Raw genomic sequence first — 16,900 nt, 5'->3', positions numbered from 1 at the left:
TGACATTTTTGAAGACAGTGTGGCTATGTTAGAGGAAGTGTATCACTGGAAGTGCGTTGGAGTTTCAGAAACCTATACAAGGCCTAGTGGCGCTCTCTCTCTCTCTCTCTCTCTCTCTCTCTCTCTCTCTCTCTCTCTCTCTCTCTCTCCCCCTGATGCCTGTAGATCTGAATGTAGAACTCTCAGCTACTTCTCCTACACCATATCTGTTTGCATACCTGTCTTAGTTACGTTTTACTGCTGTGAACAGACACCATGACCAAGGCAAACTCTTATAAGGACAACATTTAATTGTGACTGGCTTACAGGTTCAGAGGCTCAGTCCAGTATCATCAAGGTAGAAGCAAGGCAGTGCAAGAGGAGCTAAGAGCTCTATATCTTCATCTAAAGGCTGCTAAGAGAAGACTGGCTTTCAGGAAGCTGGATGAGGGTCTTAAAGCCTACCCTCACAGTGATACCTACTCCAACAAGGCCATACCTACTCGAAAAAGGCCATACCTCCTAATAGTACCACTCCCTGGGCCAAGCACCACAATGCCTCCATGCTTGCCCCATAGTGAAAACAGATTAACCCTGTGAAACTGTAAGCAAGCTACAGTTAAATGTTTGCCTTTTTAAGAGTTGTCATGGTCCACATCCAGAGCATGTCCAATACAGAGGTCAATGCTAGCAGCAAACCACCGAACTGAGAATAGGACCCCCTTAGGGGGAATTAGAGGAAGTTAAAAGAGTTGAGGGAGCTTGCAACTCCATAAAAACAACAATACCAACCAACCAGAGCTTCTGGGGACTAAACCAATACCAAAAGACTATACATGGACTGACCCAGGGCTCCAACTTCATATGTAGCAGAAAATAGCCTTGTTGGGGCACCAGTGGAAGGGAAAGCCCTTAGTCTAGCCAAGGTTGGACCCCCAGTGCAGGGGAAAATGGGGGGGGAGCCATAAGGGGGTTGTAATACCCGTATGGGGGAGGGGAAGGGGAGGAAATGAGAGCTTATGCACAGGAAACCTCAAAGGGGAATAACCTTTGAAATGTAAGTAAAGTAATATATAATAAAAAATTTAAAAAAAAAAGAGTTGTCATGGTCATGGCAATAGAACATTGACTGAGACACAACCATAGGCCAATCTGATCTAGACAATCCCTCATTAAGTCTCTTTTCCTATGTGATTCTAGATTGTGTCAGGTTGAGAATTAAAAATGTCACACATCTTAAACTCAACAGAGAATAGTAGAGGAGAAGCTGTGGGAAAGCAGAGAGACATGAACTACAGTAGCTAATTAACAAGAGAAAGGGATGGAAAATGTAGGGTTAACCTAACAAGTTTGAGTGAATTTTCCTGGCCTTGGGTCTCCTTTTTCTAAGTGTGTGTGTGGGGGGGGGTCATCTTAGGTCTCCTGTTTCTAAGTGTGTGTGTGCATTCCTTTATTTGTGTGTAAATGTATGTGCATGATCCTGCATGTGCACCTGGAAATCAGAGGGCAACCTCAGCCAATGTTCCTCAGTCACTATCCACCTTTTATTCCCCCAGATAATATCTCAAACTGGCTTGGAATTCCCAAGTAGACTATGCTGGCTGGCTAATGAGCTTCAGGGACCTACTTGTTTCTGCCTTCCCAGCTCTGGAATTGCAAGTATTTACCAACATGCCCAACATTTTTAATGTGTATTCTCAAACTCAAATCCTCATGCATTCACAGTAAGCACTTTACTGACTAAGCTATCTCCTGAGCCCAACTTTTCTAGAGATGAAACACATTCATGACACTGCTCTGGTGGCTGGGATCATGAAACTAGATAGGTCGCAGACGTATGTGAAAACCAAATACTATTGATCTGCTAAAGAAACATGACAATAAAATGATTTCAAATGATATTCTGCTATACTCAGATGTCTTAGTTTGGGTTTCCATTACTATGAGTAAACACCATAGCCATGACAACTCTTATAAAGGAAAGCATTTCATTGGGGCTGTCTTACAGTTTCAGAGGTTTAGTCCATTATTATCATGGTGGGAAGCATGGCAGCTTCTAGGCAGACATGGTGGTGGAGAAGCCGAGAGTTCTACATCTTGATCTGCAAGCAGCAAAAGACTTTGTGCAACACCAGGCATAGCTTGAGCATATATAAGACCTCAAAGTCCACCTCCACAGTGGCGTACTTCTTCCAACAAGGCCACATCTACTCCAATAAGACCACATTTCCCAATAGCGCCACACACTATGGACCAAGCAACACTTATGCAAACACATAAGTCTATGGAGGCCATTCCTATTCAAACCACCACACCATATATCTGTGTTTTCAGCCATTATCAAAGAAACTTCTTCCTGCAGGAAATAGGAACTAATACGAAGACCCACAATTAGACAATGTGCAGAGTGTAAGATACCATGGGGCACTCAGTCATAAATAAGATGTCTTTATCAAAATCCTCCCTTCAGGAATCAAGGAGCTATGCCAAAGAGTCAGAAAGATTGTAAAAGCCAGTAATGTCTTAGACAGGGTTCCTATTGCTATGATGAAACATATGACCAAAGAAACTCATGAAAGAAATGGTTTGTTTGCCTTAAGCTTTCACAACACAGGTTGTCATCAAAGGAAGTCAGGACAGAAACTCAGAGGACAGAATCCTGGAGGCAGGAGCTAATGTAGAGGCCATTAAAGAGTTCTGCTTACTGGTTTGCTGACCCTACCTTGCTCAGCATGCTTTCTTATAGAACCCAGGAACAACAGCCCAGTAGTGACTCTACCCACAATGAGCTGGACTCTCCCACATCAATCACTAATTAAGAAAATGCTCTACACACTTGCCCATCACCAGATCTTATGGAGGCAATTTCTCAATTGAGGTTCCCCTCTCTCAGATGACCAGCTTGGGTCAAGCTGACATAAAACTAGCCAGCATAAGTGAGGATGGAATATCCCAAGGAAACAGGCCTTCCAGACACAAGAGGACTGAATCACATATGAACTCACAGAGACTGTGGCAGCATGCACAGGGCCTGCACAGGTTCAAGCTGGATGATGTCACAGTGCTGAAAGGGGACATAGACAGGAGCCTACATCCCTAACCCTGAAGTAAAATGGAAATTTCTGGTTTCTTTGGAGACTTAATTGTGTCATGTGGTGTTTTCCTGGAAACTGTCTTATGGGAGGATATTTTGCTGAGGCAAACATGTGAAAGGATATTTTGCTGAAGCAGACATGTGAGATGTTTTGCTAAGAACAGACACGTGGTATTCCAGCTGCTTCTTGATGTGTCCATGGACTGATGCCAATTTGGCAGAGCCCCTTTTTTTCTTCTGGATTGAGCTGTTGCTACCTGATTCGTGTTTGATGTTTTGTGGTGGACTGCTGATACCCTGACAACAAAGATTGGGATTGCCCCCAAAGAACTACTTGTAAACAAGTCCACACCTCTGTTTCATATTAATCTTTCATTTCCCCTACCTTTGGTCAGTGGGCTAGAAGGGAGGTTGAAGTGTTTAGGGACCCCTTTTAGAGTAGGTTTGGAAAAATCTAAGCCTACACAGAAGCAATCTCCAAGTGTCAACCTCAGCAAAGAAAAAGTGAGTTTTCACCAATGAATTCTCAATGTGTATACAAAACCACACTTAAGGGCAGGCCTCATACCCAGCAAAAGATGCCAACATAAAATTAATGCAGTGGTATTTAGGAGGGAAAACTGTCTCATAATTCTTTGTTTTGGCTTTTTTTTTTAGCTTCACTGGCCTCTTGCTTATTGTTACAGTTTATGATTTTGTGTTTTTATGGGTTGGTCTGAGTGTTCATGTGTCTGCATGTGTCTGTATTTCTCTTGCTTTTGGGGGTGAGAGTAATTTTCCTGATTTTTTTTTATTCTGGTTTGTTTGTTCATCTCTTTGTTTTAGAAAGGAGGGGGAGAGAGAGATAAGAAAGGTCAAGAGGTAAGAATGATCTGGGTGGACATAAAGGAGAAGAAACTGATCAGAATTTATTGTATGAAAAGCTATTTTCAATTAAACATTTTACGTTGAATTATGTATGTTTCGCTACGTGGGTATGGGCATTAATTCAGGTCCTACAATGGACTGAAGAGGGTGTCAGATCCCTTTGAGCTGGAGTTACAGGCAATTGTGATCTACCTGATGTATGCTGGGGACCAAACTTGGGATCTCTGGAAAGACAGCATGAGCTCTTGACTGAACCAAGGATTTGTGCTCCCCTTCTCATGTGTTTCTACACAGGAATTTCATCCCCTGCTCTTTAGAAACAGAAAGGGTCAGAGTGGTCTTCTTACACCTACTATTGTTCTATTGCCTCCAACTCAAATCAGTCAGTAAGCCACAGCACTGTATGTGGTGAACTCCCTCAGAACCCTCTCATTGTTCCACAAGTGTCCACATCCCCACTCCAGAATCTAGCAGCTTACACAATTCCTATTCAAGTTAACACACACACACTACATATACATACACACACACACACACACACACACACACACACACACACCTGCACACTCATAAGCAAACACAAAAAAAGAAGATTCTGTTTGCAAGGTGATTATATGCCAGATAGTGCTTCATCAAACCACTCGTACCCTTGAGAAAGAGTGTGTACATGAATTTCTCAGGGCATGACAGAATAAACTCACAGTGACCATCATAGTAGGACATGTGTTCACTTGGTTCCACAGTTCCAACACTAATATGTGCCAATGCTCCCAAAAACATCCCTCAGAGCAAAGCAACAAGAGAATCTAATATTGTTATAGAAACAATGATTCTCGGGCCTTACCCTGACTTTAAGCACAGGCTATGGATGGAAGCAGACTATACTAGCTAGTTTTGTGTGTCAACTTGACACAAGCTGGAGTTATCACAGAAAAGGGAGCCTCAGTTAAGGAAATGCCTCCATGAGACCCAGCTTTAAGGCATTTTCTCAACTAGTGATCAATGAGCAGCCCATTATGGGATTGTGGGTGGTGCAGTCCCTGGGCTGGTGGTCTTGAATTCTATAAGAGAGCAAGCTGAGCAAGCCAGGGGAAGCAAGTCAGTAAGCAACAGTCCTCCATGGCCTCTGCATCAATTCCTGCTTCCTGCCCTCTGTGAGTTCCAGCTCTGACTTCCGTTGGTGATGAATAGCAATGTGAATGTGTAAGCTGAATAAACCCTTTCCTCCCCAACTTGCTTCTTGGTCATGATGTTTGTGCGGGAATAGAAACCCTGACTAAGACAGGCAAAGTGTTTCACAAGAGTACCAAACAAGGCTGAATGAACTAAAACCTGAGGCTACTGTAGTGAAGCTACCCCTCCAAATCCCAGCCAGAGATGCCCATTGCAGCAAGCCACCACTTAGCTGTTCTATATCCCAAACTACAGTGAAAATAGCTTTGTTTCTCATGGGTGGACAGTGTTGAGACCATAAGACTTCCTGATAAGGGCAATGAGAGAGTGCATGTTAAATGTGTAACTTTCTAAGAGCCTACTTTTGTTTGTGTCCTATGTGGTCTGAGCCTGAACATACCTCTACTGTTTTAACACTAGACAGTACTTTTGATACAGGCTAGCTGGTAGGTCTTCTCTGGAAATTACAAATTAAAGGACAAGAAAATAACTCTGAAAAAAATAAAACTGAAGTATTACAGATTTCCCTGCTAGACAGGGGGTCTCAGAGGAGGGAGTCTACTGATTCTGGGTTGTAGTAGCCCCAGCTTCTGGCAACCCTAATATTCTCCACAAGGATTCTAGTCCCATAAAATCTGCAATCAGGAAGCAGAGAGAGATGAATTCTGAATACTATAAAGTTCAAAACCAACACAGAGGCAGTTTTTAATTTTATATCTGCCAGAAAAAAATCACTCAACTGACCTGGAAAGCGAGTTATCATGAGACATTAAGTCGAGCCCACAGTCATGAATTTTTCCATGTTTCTGCTGTAGCTTGGATCTTGAACATCCTCTTGAAATGCCTATCTGTCAAAATTCTGCTCTGAATGACAGAGCTACTGGGGAAACTGAGAAGCTTTTAAGACATGGGACCAAGTAAAAGTCTTTAGGTCATGGAGAAGACTGTGAAACCTCATGCTTTCTTTCTTCCTCTCTTGCTATGGCCTCAATGGTAGATGGTTTTGTTCCTACTTGTGATCTTTCCATAGTCCTCTACCAAAGAGCAATGGATGCAAGACCACAAGCTGACCACAAGACTGTGAGCCAAAATGAACCTCTCTTCTCTACATTGATTGTCTCAGATACTTTACTATATTTACAGGAAACTCATCAGTGTACTCTTCTATCAAATTCAACTCAGTTCTAGAAACTATCGAATATAGATACTTGTTCTAGAACTTATTACCTACATTATTAACATTAATAATATGGTTTGGAGCTAGGTTCTAAGAAAAGGAAAGTGCATGATAAGCAGACACCCATAGAAGACCAAAAATACATAAAATCTGGCCAATACCCACCAAAATCTGAGAAATTCAGAATTCTAAGCATATTGGAACCTCAGAGAATATATGTTACGTGGGTAACATTTTAGAGTACTCAAATAAATTTCACTTACAAGCTGCCATAGTTAATCATCTGGGGAAATATATATATATGAATAAATATAAACTTAAGTATAAGTATAAATGTAAATATAAGTATGAATATAAATATAAGTACATTTGGCCAAAATCTTCTTGCCTCCTCCAACTGCACTTCACAAACTGCAATGTTGGCTGGAGGTTCCATTGCTCGATCAAACAAAGTTCTTCAAATATAGACCACATGAATTTCTTTTTAAGTTTATTTTTAGTTTGTGTCAATTCGCAGTAGAATGATAAAGAAAAAGAGGCCAGAATATGTGGACAGATGTTGAGAGAATGTGACTCACAGCCATCCAGTTTTGTAAGCATGCAGAACTGGCATCCTAAATGCCTAGCAAGAAGCTGAAGGGCAATGTAAGAGCTCTCTGTATCCTTCCAGTCAAATATAGACAATGCTTCCTCAGAGATCCACTGCTGATTACAGATGATCATACACACAAAACCATTGGTTTAGAGCCTGGTGTATAATAATCACATGGTACACTTTAGCTCTTATATTATATTTTCATTATTTCCAAATGTTTTCCGGAGAAGCCCAGATGATATCATTGAAAGCCTGAGTTGGTTACCTATCACTTGTAACACTCCCTATGCTGGACATACAGCATACCTGCCGGCTAGCTTTGCTGTACTCCGAAACCATTTCTGAGCACAGAGCCCTAAGATGTAAAGCACCTTAAGTTCACACAGTATCTTATTCCGCATGTAAAAATTATGTGTGATCATAAATACATCAAAACTTCTTCAGTCTGGAGAAATGTCATTTTTTTTAAACCTGTGTTTATGAAAAATACAATTTCTTAAGATCCTCTATGTCTTTGGGCAATTGTACATGCAATGATGGCTCATCACAGTTTTTGATCAATCTTATTTAATGGCTGATTGTCAAACTTGATGCACAAGCATGAGGAGGTGAGTTCACATCTCCAGCACCTTTGGAAAAAGCTAGGTGTGGCCATCCATGCCTGTTATCCTATCACTGGAAGGCTGAGACTTGTAGAACTGTGGGGGCCTGCTGGCTGGAGCATAGCCAAGCCAATAAGCTCCACGTTCAGTGAGAGATTATGAAAGAAAGAAAGAAAGAAAGAAAGAAAGAAAGAAAGAAAGAAAGAAAGAAAGAAAGAAAGGAAAGAAGAAAGGAAGGAAGGAAAGGAGGAAGAAAGAAAGAAAGAAAGAAAGAAAGAAAGAAAGAAAGAAAGAAAGAAAGAAAGAAAGAAAGAAAGAAAGAAAAGAAAGAAAGAAAGAGAGGAAGAAAGAAAGGCAGGAGTTAATCAACTGATGTCAGCTCATGGCTTCTACATCGAAGTCCACATGTTTGTATTTGGAAACACATACATACACACAAAACAGGTTGTCTGCATTCCAGGTGACCATGGATACAGAGTGCCCACAGTGACTCTGAGAAGATACATGTTTGTCTAAATACTTCCTTTGGTCTTGTGAGACATGGCCTCACTCTGTAGCCCTGGCCTACCTGGAACTTGCTATGTAGACCAAGCTGTAAGCTTTAATTTTTCAAAGCCTACTTTTAACAAGGGTTCTTAAATGCTTTGACCTCCCTTCTAACCCACAACCAACTAGAGGTAGTGAAAAAGAAAACCGTTTTGAAATAGTTCTTTGGGACAATTTCAATTTTCCTTGTCAGGATATCAGCAGTTCGGTCCAGGAGCAAACACCAAATACGAATCAGCTGTGGTGACAGAACCCAGCAGAAACAGTCAGGCATGATTGGGCAGGAGCAACCAGGACCAGCAGGGACCCCAGGAGATGTTCTCTGCTGTCCCTCTCTCAACAAAGTAAAAATCAGATGAAGATGTTAGACCAACAAAGCACTGCAAAGTTAGCTATGCGAGCCAGCTGTCACTGTCTGTTGAGTCCTATTTATACTCCCTCCAAATATTACATGTCCCCTCATAGGTCTTGCATCAGCAAAACACCATACAAGTGTGTCTATCTTAGCAAACCTCCACGTGAGTCTGTCTCAGCAAAACTCCACGTGAGTCTGTCTCAGCAAACCTCCACGTGAGTCTGTCTCAGCAAAACTCCACGTGAGTCTGTCTCAGCTGACATATCCAAAAATTTCTGCTTCAGTCTGCCAATCAGCCTGAATCTACAGAAGCAGCAGGAGCTGCCAAAACACTACCACCAGAAGTTTTTTGGTGTGTTTCTTCCTGTGAAGTCACAACTAACGATGACCAGTGAGGAATGGCAAGGCGTACCGATACCATTTGGTACCGTTCACTGCCTGTTGGAATATATTTACATCCCGTGTTAACATCATGCATCCTTTCATGTGTTTGCTTTAGAAAAACTTCCTTTCACCTGTGCCTGCTTCAGCAAAACATTCTTTTACATTCTGCTTTAGCAAAAATATCCTTTCACCTGTATGCCCCAGCAAAAAACATCATTTGACATGACCGACTTTCCAAAGAAACCAGAAGTTTCCACTTCACCAAGCTGACCTCAAATTCACTGAAGTCTGCCTGCCTGTGCCTCTCAAGTGCTAGGACTAAGCTGTGTGCCGCTGTATTTATCAGGGTTGTCTACAGTAACAGAACTTATTAAATGAATCTCTTTTGGTGCAAAGTACATATTTTCATATAGGTTATATTCCTTTAGGTCTTGAGCTTTTGTGAATCTCAAATATGACTAGTTTACATGTCCATGCAGTTGATGTGTGAGTTTTCCTGGGACGACAGGAATAAATGTCTCTTCACTCTAAATAGGATACCAAAAAAAGACAAAAAAAATAGTTCTACTCAAGTCCAGTGAGTTTATTGGGGTTATTTATTGGGGTGTGAGTGAATCCAAGGTACCTGCATCATGAGAGAGCCCTCCCCACCATGCGTGAGGACTAAGGAAAGCTGCATCCCTGGAGCCCTCTGTAGGTCTCACAGACAGCTCAGCATGCGAAGAAGTCACTTCTTCCCAGCAGTTGTTACTGTCTACAGGCCTTGTGAATCTTGAAAATTTCAAGAACTTCTTCATACTTGTGAGTTTTGTTGACTCCCTGAGCCCTGTAAATTCCATTTACTTCCTGAGTCTGACAAAGTTTCCCTCTAGGAGGGACTGCTTCAATATGAGGGAAGTAGTTACATAATAGGAGCCAACTTCTTGCTTTAGATTCTTTGCAATCAGTCACAAGGTCCTGGGAATTTATTTAGATCTGTTCAAAATTATCATCTCACATCATAAATATCTGTAATATCTGAAAGTGACATTTCCTTGTCTGTTAATCTGAGGAGTGTTTGCCCAACATTACAGCATTCTATCTCTAGATTATATGATGAATTACTCCTTAGAAGCTGCATTTTTCTGAAGAGCCATTTTCTTTAAAGACTGTGGTGATGATATGGGTACTTTTTGCTGCAAGCCAATGTGAGGCTGGTTTTCCAATGCATGACACTGACAGTATCTCACTCCTATCCTGGAACTCGACTTTAACATGTGTCTGAGTCATCACTCCATGCTCAGTATCATATGGGGTTCACAGATACACCAGGGAGTAGTCATACAATTTACGAAGCCACAACTATGGCAATGTTCCAAAATTAAGAGACAGAATCCAGCATTGCTGATTTGGATTTGGAGAGACCCTTCATACAAAATCAATTTCTCTTTCTCTTTCTCTCTCTCTCTCTCTCTCTCTCTCTCTCTCTCTCTCTCTCTCTCTCTCTCTCCCTCTCTCTCTCTCTCTCTCTCCCTCTCTCTCTCCTGTCACCAATCAAGAGAATAGTGCAAGAAAGCAAGGACAAATTCCCTGGTGTCACACAGGTATATTCTAATCAAAGAGATCTCAATAAAGAATTGACTAGGTCCCAGTGGAAATTTTAATGAAAAATATAGCCTTCAAAAGGGAGCGGAAGAAAAGAAAATGAAAGGGGGACTGAGAAAATGAGCATAGATGTCTGGAATTGGTTAGATACATAGGTGATGTCCTTGATCCTGTCATTCAGCAAGACACATTGATACAGCATATGAAAATAACTTCACAGCAGAAAGTGCTTAGGGGATAAACTGACCTTAAGAGAACCCACCTTTCCCTATAAATCCCCCTAGGGAGCACAGATGGACATTTAACAAGCTTCAAAAGGCTTTGGTGTCATATAGCTTCATGAGCAGACGCTTCCAGAGAACAAATGATTCCTTTGCATTCTCACAAGCTAGTTTATCTATAGACATACATCAATGTGCTAGGTTAAGGGAGAGTAGCAGGGAAATGGCAGGAAAGTCAGAAGCTAACGGCCTACACTCAGCTTGACCGAGAAAGAAAAGGTTGGTCATCAGCAGGCTACTTGACATCACCAGTAGTTAAATGAGAAAAATATAACTGGATCAGGAGTTCTGAAACTGAAGCATGCAGGTCCTTACCTGTGTTTTAAACATAGAACCATGGTTTTGCATATTGCCTACAGCTGTTTTCAACTGCAATGGTTGTAGTAATGACTGTATAGCCCACAAGACCTAAAATGTTTACTGTCTGTCATTTTAGGAAACTTTTGGCCAAGTTCTGAAGTAGATAATCTGTTTCTGTCCTTTTGGGTCTAAATTCGTGTTCACGACTCAGTCAATGACTCAGTCAGTAAAGCACTTGCCCTGAAAGTATAAGAACTTGAGTTTTATCTCCAAAACGCACATAAAAAACTGGATGTGGCCTGTTATAATCCCATTGCTGGGCTTTATTTGGAAAACACAAGACTCCTTGGGCTCACTGATCCAAGTCTAGCCCACATGGTGAGTTCCAGGCCGATGTGAAACTCTGTCTCAAAAGAAAGGTAGCTAGCTTTTTAAAAATTAATCTATTCATTTATTTTACATCCCAATCAGAGTCTCCCCTCCCTCCTCTCTTCCCAGTATCTTTCCACCACCTCCCATGCTTCGACTCCTGTTTCCCTTCAGAAAAGGGCAGGTGTCCCATGGAAACCAACCAAACATGGCATATCTAATTAAATACTAGGCACCCCCTCTACCATTAAAGCTAGACAAGGCCACCCAGTATGAGGAAAGGATCCCTGAAACAGGCAACAGAGTCAGAGATAGCCTCATTCCCACTGTTCGGAGTTCCACAAAAAGACCAAACTACACAACTGTAGCATGTGTGCAGAGGGCATTGTTCAGTCCCAGGCAGACTCCCTGGTTGGTTGGTGGTTCACTCTCAGCTCAGTAAATGCCTGTGAGGCCAGGTTAGTTGATTCTGTGGGTTGTTTGGTTGGTTGGTTGGTTGGTTGGTTGGTTGGTTGGTTGGTTATGGTGTCCTTGACCCCTCTGGCTCCTACAATGCCTCCACCTCTTCTGCAGAATTCCCCAAGCTCTGCCTCATGTTTGACTGTGGGACTCTGCATCTTTTTCCATCAATCTCTGGGTGATGCTCTTTTGATGACATTGGACTGGGCAATATGTATATAAGAGACTATCATTAGGAATCATCTCATCACTTCACTGACTTTTTGCTGTCATGTTTGGTTCTTTCCTCCATGTCTAGGCTATCTTCCTCTGGGTCTGGCTTTCCAGGCAGTGTCAGGGATGGGCTCACACTCATGGCATGACTTTCAAGCCAGACTAGTCATTGGTTGGCCACTCCCACAACTTCTGCATCACCTTTACCCAGCATGCTTTGTAGGCAAGACAAACTTTAGATAAAAGGTTTTGTGGCTGGGTTGATATTCCAATCCCTCCACTGAAAGACTTGTCTGGTCACACGAGATGACCGGTTCAGGCACTTTGTCCTTCATTGCTAGGAGTCTTAGCTAGGGTCACCCTCATAGATTCCTGGGAATTTCCATTGTACTAAGCTTCCAGCTAATCCTAAAAATGCCCCCTCCCCTAATTCCAGTTGTCTATCCCAGTACTCTCTCTCTCTCTCTTCCTCCTTCCCTGGATCTGATCCCCCATGTTTCCTTCCCCACCCCTTCTCCATCCACTTGCCATGTCTATTTCCCCCTCACAATGAGATTCATGTGTTCTCCTTGAGCTCTTGCTGTTACTTAGCTTCGCTGGGTCTGTGGATTGTAGCATTGTTAGCCACTACATTATGGCTAATCTCCACTTGAGGAATGAACCCCACAATTGTTCTCTTGTTTCTACAAACATACATGTGAATGTACACTTGACCTACATCTATAAGCACACAGCATAAAAAATGAATATGAGCACACATAGATATGGGCATTTAATAGAAGATATAGATAGACAGAAAGATACATACATTCATACATACATACATACATACATACATACATACCACACACACATGGATGGACATGTTTATGACTCTAATGAAAAACACTCTTCATAAGACACTCATAGAACATGGTGGTATTACAGGTCTGGGGTCATTCAGAGATTTACCAATCTGACCACTAATAAATTTTAACAAAGAAGAGGCTTTTATTCATGGTATCAGTTTTACACTCAGGACTCAGTATTCACATATGTAGTGCCCAGCCACCTCAGTCAGGGGTTTATACAGACAAAGAACAAAAAGTTATATTCTATTCTTGTGCAAGCAATAGGTCATCCCCTGGAAAGGAAGTTTTTGTTTACTGAAGCAGAAACAGTTGTAGACATTATGAACTATGACCTTCTTATAAATGACAGTTTAAAGTTGTACAAAACCAGACAATTATAAAAATCAACCATTGATATCCTGTAACATTTGGAAGTCCAATTTTTATAGTTCTTTTAAGCACTTAAAATTTGAACTTTAAACATTAGTCATCACATTATCCTCTTCACATTGAGTTAAACCTTGAGTTAAGTCCTTGATACCATGGTGGATACCTGTTCATATTGGGACTTAATGACATCAGCTTAACAGCTCCTAAGCAAGAATTTATATATCTGGTTAAGGCATTAATGATGCAGGGGCCAACCATAATCTACAGGAAAAGGAGAACTAAGGTCCATACAACAACTGTCAGTATAATTATTAGCCAGAAAAAGCCTGACAATGAGAATGGGAAACATATGCTTTCCACGTAGGGCCTTCTTTCAAAAGCCAAGTAACCTCCTTGTTCTGCATAAAGCAGATCAAGCATCCTACCTTGGGGTGTGTGTGTGTGTGTGTGTGTGTGTGTGTGTGTGTGTGTGTGTGTATACAGAGGTACTGGGCTATTTGGCATCCTAGGTTTTTGAAGTCAATGGCAGCCACTATTGTACCAGCGGCGCCAAAAGTGGGTCCTACTGTTCCTAACCCTAATCTTATTATGAGGATATGAGGAGGGGAATTGTATGTTTTCCCTGAACATGAAGACTGTAAGGGCCTGCGTCTGTGCATATGTGTATTTTCTCCCTACTGAACCATCATAAATGTATATTTATGGAAACAGGAATGTCAAGATACAGAATTTTGGGAATTGATGCACAACTTCCAAACAAGCAAGCAAGGATGTAACCCATCAGAATTCGCAAACCAATCCATTTAACCCAGGAGGTGAAGGGAAGAATGGCCACCTGACAAAGGAGTGCAATGAGATGTGAGACATTTATGGCAAGTTTGAATTTTCTCTTTAAAGGGAATCTGGATATATATCCCATGAAAAAGCAGGAGGGAACATAGATAAACAACATTATTAGTCTACAGCCTGCATCAGTCTTATCTTTAGTAATCTTCTGAGGTCCCCCATGCCCTGTGAGTGATGTATCCAGGTACAGACTGTCTCTCCCCTGATAGCAGTAGGGGGTGTTCAGGATGATGTGGTGTGGTCCATTCCACACCATGGGTGGGCCCCATTTTCTTTGGAGCAACCATTCCAGCCTTGAGTTGAGATAAAAGCAAAGTACTCTCTTCTGTAACCACTTCTCAGCTGAAATTAGTATGCTGGCTTCAGGATCCATCAAGGCTAGAATATTTGTCATAGGGCAAAGGTTAGGGTTTCAGGTAGTGTAGCGCATTCATCAAAAGCATCTGATTTTCTGACCCAGCTGACGAGTCAGGCAGCAATCACATCAGCTGGACTGATTCACATCAGCTGGACTGGCTCACATCTGCTTTCTGCAAATCTAAGGTTCATAGCCATTTGGAGCAGTTTGGAGTTCACAGATGATTCCTGGATACTGTCTGTCAGCAGAGTGGAAATCTGCTGGGACAGATATAGACTAGAGACAGAAGTGAAAATTTAAGAACTTAAAAGAAAATATTACATTTAGAACTTCCTCAGGAATAAGGAGTAGGTGGGGAAGCTTAGGCTATTGATTGCAAGAGTCCTTAAATGGATTCCATTTGACCTGTGACAGATGGATCCAAGTCATAACTAAAGCTTACATGAATTAAAAGTTTACAAAAGAGACAAAATTTTAAATATGTTATCATTAACACTGTTTGTAATCTGTGCAGAAATCCACATTGAAGAAAAAGCAGAAGACCCGCTCCAATGGGTCATAATAAAATTTTGGGGCCCAAAAATGTATTTGGGGTTAAAAGCATTAACTAACTTTCCTCTGTCCAGAGGGGTAGATATATACACGTTGAACAGTGATGTTTTTAACAAGAAGCACCTTTTTCTGTTGTCTTAGTTCTTTTCAAAACCTACTTTAATAAGAGTTCTTAAATGCTTTAACTTCCCTTCTAGCCTAGTACACACCAGAGGTTGTGTAAAAGAAAGATTACTAGAACATGGGGGAAGTGAAACTGTTTAGAAATAGTTCTTTGGGATGATTCCAATATTTGTTGTCAGGATATCAGCGGTTCAGTCTGCTAGTAAACCACCAAACACAAATCAGAATTTTCAGTCCAGCCTACTCAACAGACCCCATGCACGAATCAGCAGAGCAGATCAATCCAGAATAATCCTCCAGATTGGTGCAAGTCCATGCAAGTAGCAAGAGGCTGCCAGAACATCACAAGAAGCTGTCGGTGAGTCTCACTCCATAAGGTCACGGCAAGTGAAGGTCAGCAACTTGGTGCAAGACTAACCAGTGGCAGAGCATCGGCAGCAGATGCTAGCAAATCAGTGCAAGGTGAAGCAAGGCACCAGCCTTGTCCCACTGTCTGCAGTAATATTTATATTCTTTCTAAATATTATGCATCCTTTCAAAAGTCTGCTTCAGCAAAACATTCTCTTTTTTTGTAGGATCTATTCTTTTTTTCTTTTATTTTTTTTAAATTGGCTATTTCTTTATTTACATTTCAAATGTTATTCCCTTTCCTGGTTTCCTTCCATAAGCTTCCTATCCTTGCTCCCTTCCCTTCTTCTATAAGGGTGTTCCCCTCCACACCCACCCCCCCTTACCACCCTCCCCAACAATCCCCTACACTGGGGGTCCAACCTTGGTAGGACCAAGGGCTTCCCTTTCCACTGGTGTTCTTATTAGGCTATTCATTGCTACATATGCAATTGGAGCCCAGGGTCAGTCCATGTATAGTCTTTCGGTAGTGGTTTAGTCCCTGGAAGCTCTGGTTGGTTGACATTGTTGTTCTTATGGGGTTGCAAGCCCCTTTGGCTTTTTCAATCCTTTCTTTAATTCCTCCAACAGGGGTCTTGTTCTCACTTCAGTGGTTTGCTGCTAGAATTCACCTCTATATTTGACATGTTCTGGCCATGTCTCTCAGGAGAGATCTATATCCGGTTCCTGTCAGCAAAACATTCTTTCACATGTCTGCTTTAGCAAAACACCCTTTTTACCTATCTGCCCCAGCAAACCATCACTATGAGCTAACTGTGTCTCCAAAGAAACCAGAAAATTCCACTTCACCTTTTAGTCTATACTTGGAAAATAACCAAAGGAAATTTTTAAATTTGAACTTGAGTCTATAGTGGTCAATGCTTTACCACAGCCAGATTAATAGTTTGTCATAACTCCATTGATTAACATGTTAAAACTCTGAACTTTTAAGCAACTCTGGCCTGCCATCTGCCAGGTTTATGAGTCTGCTTCTTCCCCCAAACTCCATTGCTTTGAACCAGGTAATGAAGTCTGGATTAAGAGATATAACCACAAGACTCTGGATCCTCACTGAAAAGGACCTCACACGGTGATCCTGACCATGCCTATGGCTGTTAAGATGGATAGGATCAGGATGTGAATATACCACTCCCATGTTAATGCTGCAATGGTGGATAAACTGAGGGCCCCCTTAGTATCTGGGTAGCCCCAGGGGGCAATGCAACAACCTTGTCACCAGGTTCACAACGGCTGGCAAGGAGTGATTGAACAGCCAGTTCTTTATTCCTCTAGCCGCAGACTTAACACAGAACTGTTGGTTACTGGACAGGAATGCTGCATTAGAAATAAGGTACCACAGCCTATTCCCAACTTTCCAACCGCACTGTAACTCCTACTGTTGCAGGATACATGCTGCCCCCAGAGAATGCCTGGTG

At 41.8% G+C, this 16,900-nt stretch overlaps 1 long non-coding RNA gene across 1 annotated transcript in view; it reads left to right on the top strand.

The window, feature by feature from the left end:
- LOC120096234 (uncharacterized) overlaps positions 1–16,900 on the top strand; it is a 70,409-nt gene that overhangs the window by 37,895 nt on the left and 15,614 nt on the right. The window contains exon 3 of the long non-coding RNA XR_005492415.2: positions 13,910–15,435. This is a non-coding gene — a long non-coding RNA (uncharacterized LOC120096234). The remainder of the gene's footprint in view (positions 1–13,909; positions 15,436–16,900) is intronic.

This window comes from Rattus norvegicus, chromosome 13 (assembly GCF_036323735.1).
Source record: "Rattus norvegicus strain BN/NHsdMcwi chromosome 13, GRCr8, whole genome shotgun sequence".
NCBI classification, from domain to species: Eukaryota; Metazoa; Chordata; class Mammalia; order Rodentia; family Muridae; genus Rattus; species Rattus norvegicus.
Note: the sequence above shows the minus strand (reverse complement) of the source record. Positions and strands in the feature narration are given on the sequence as shown.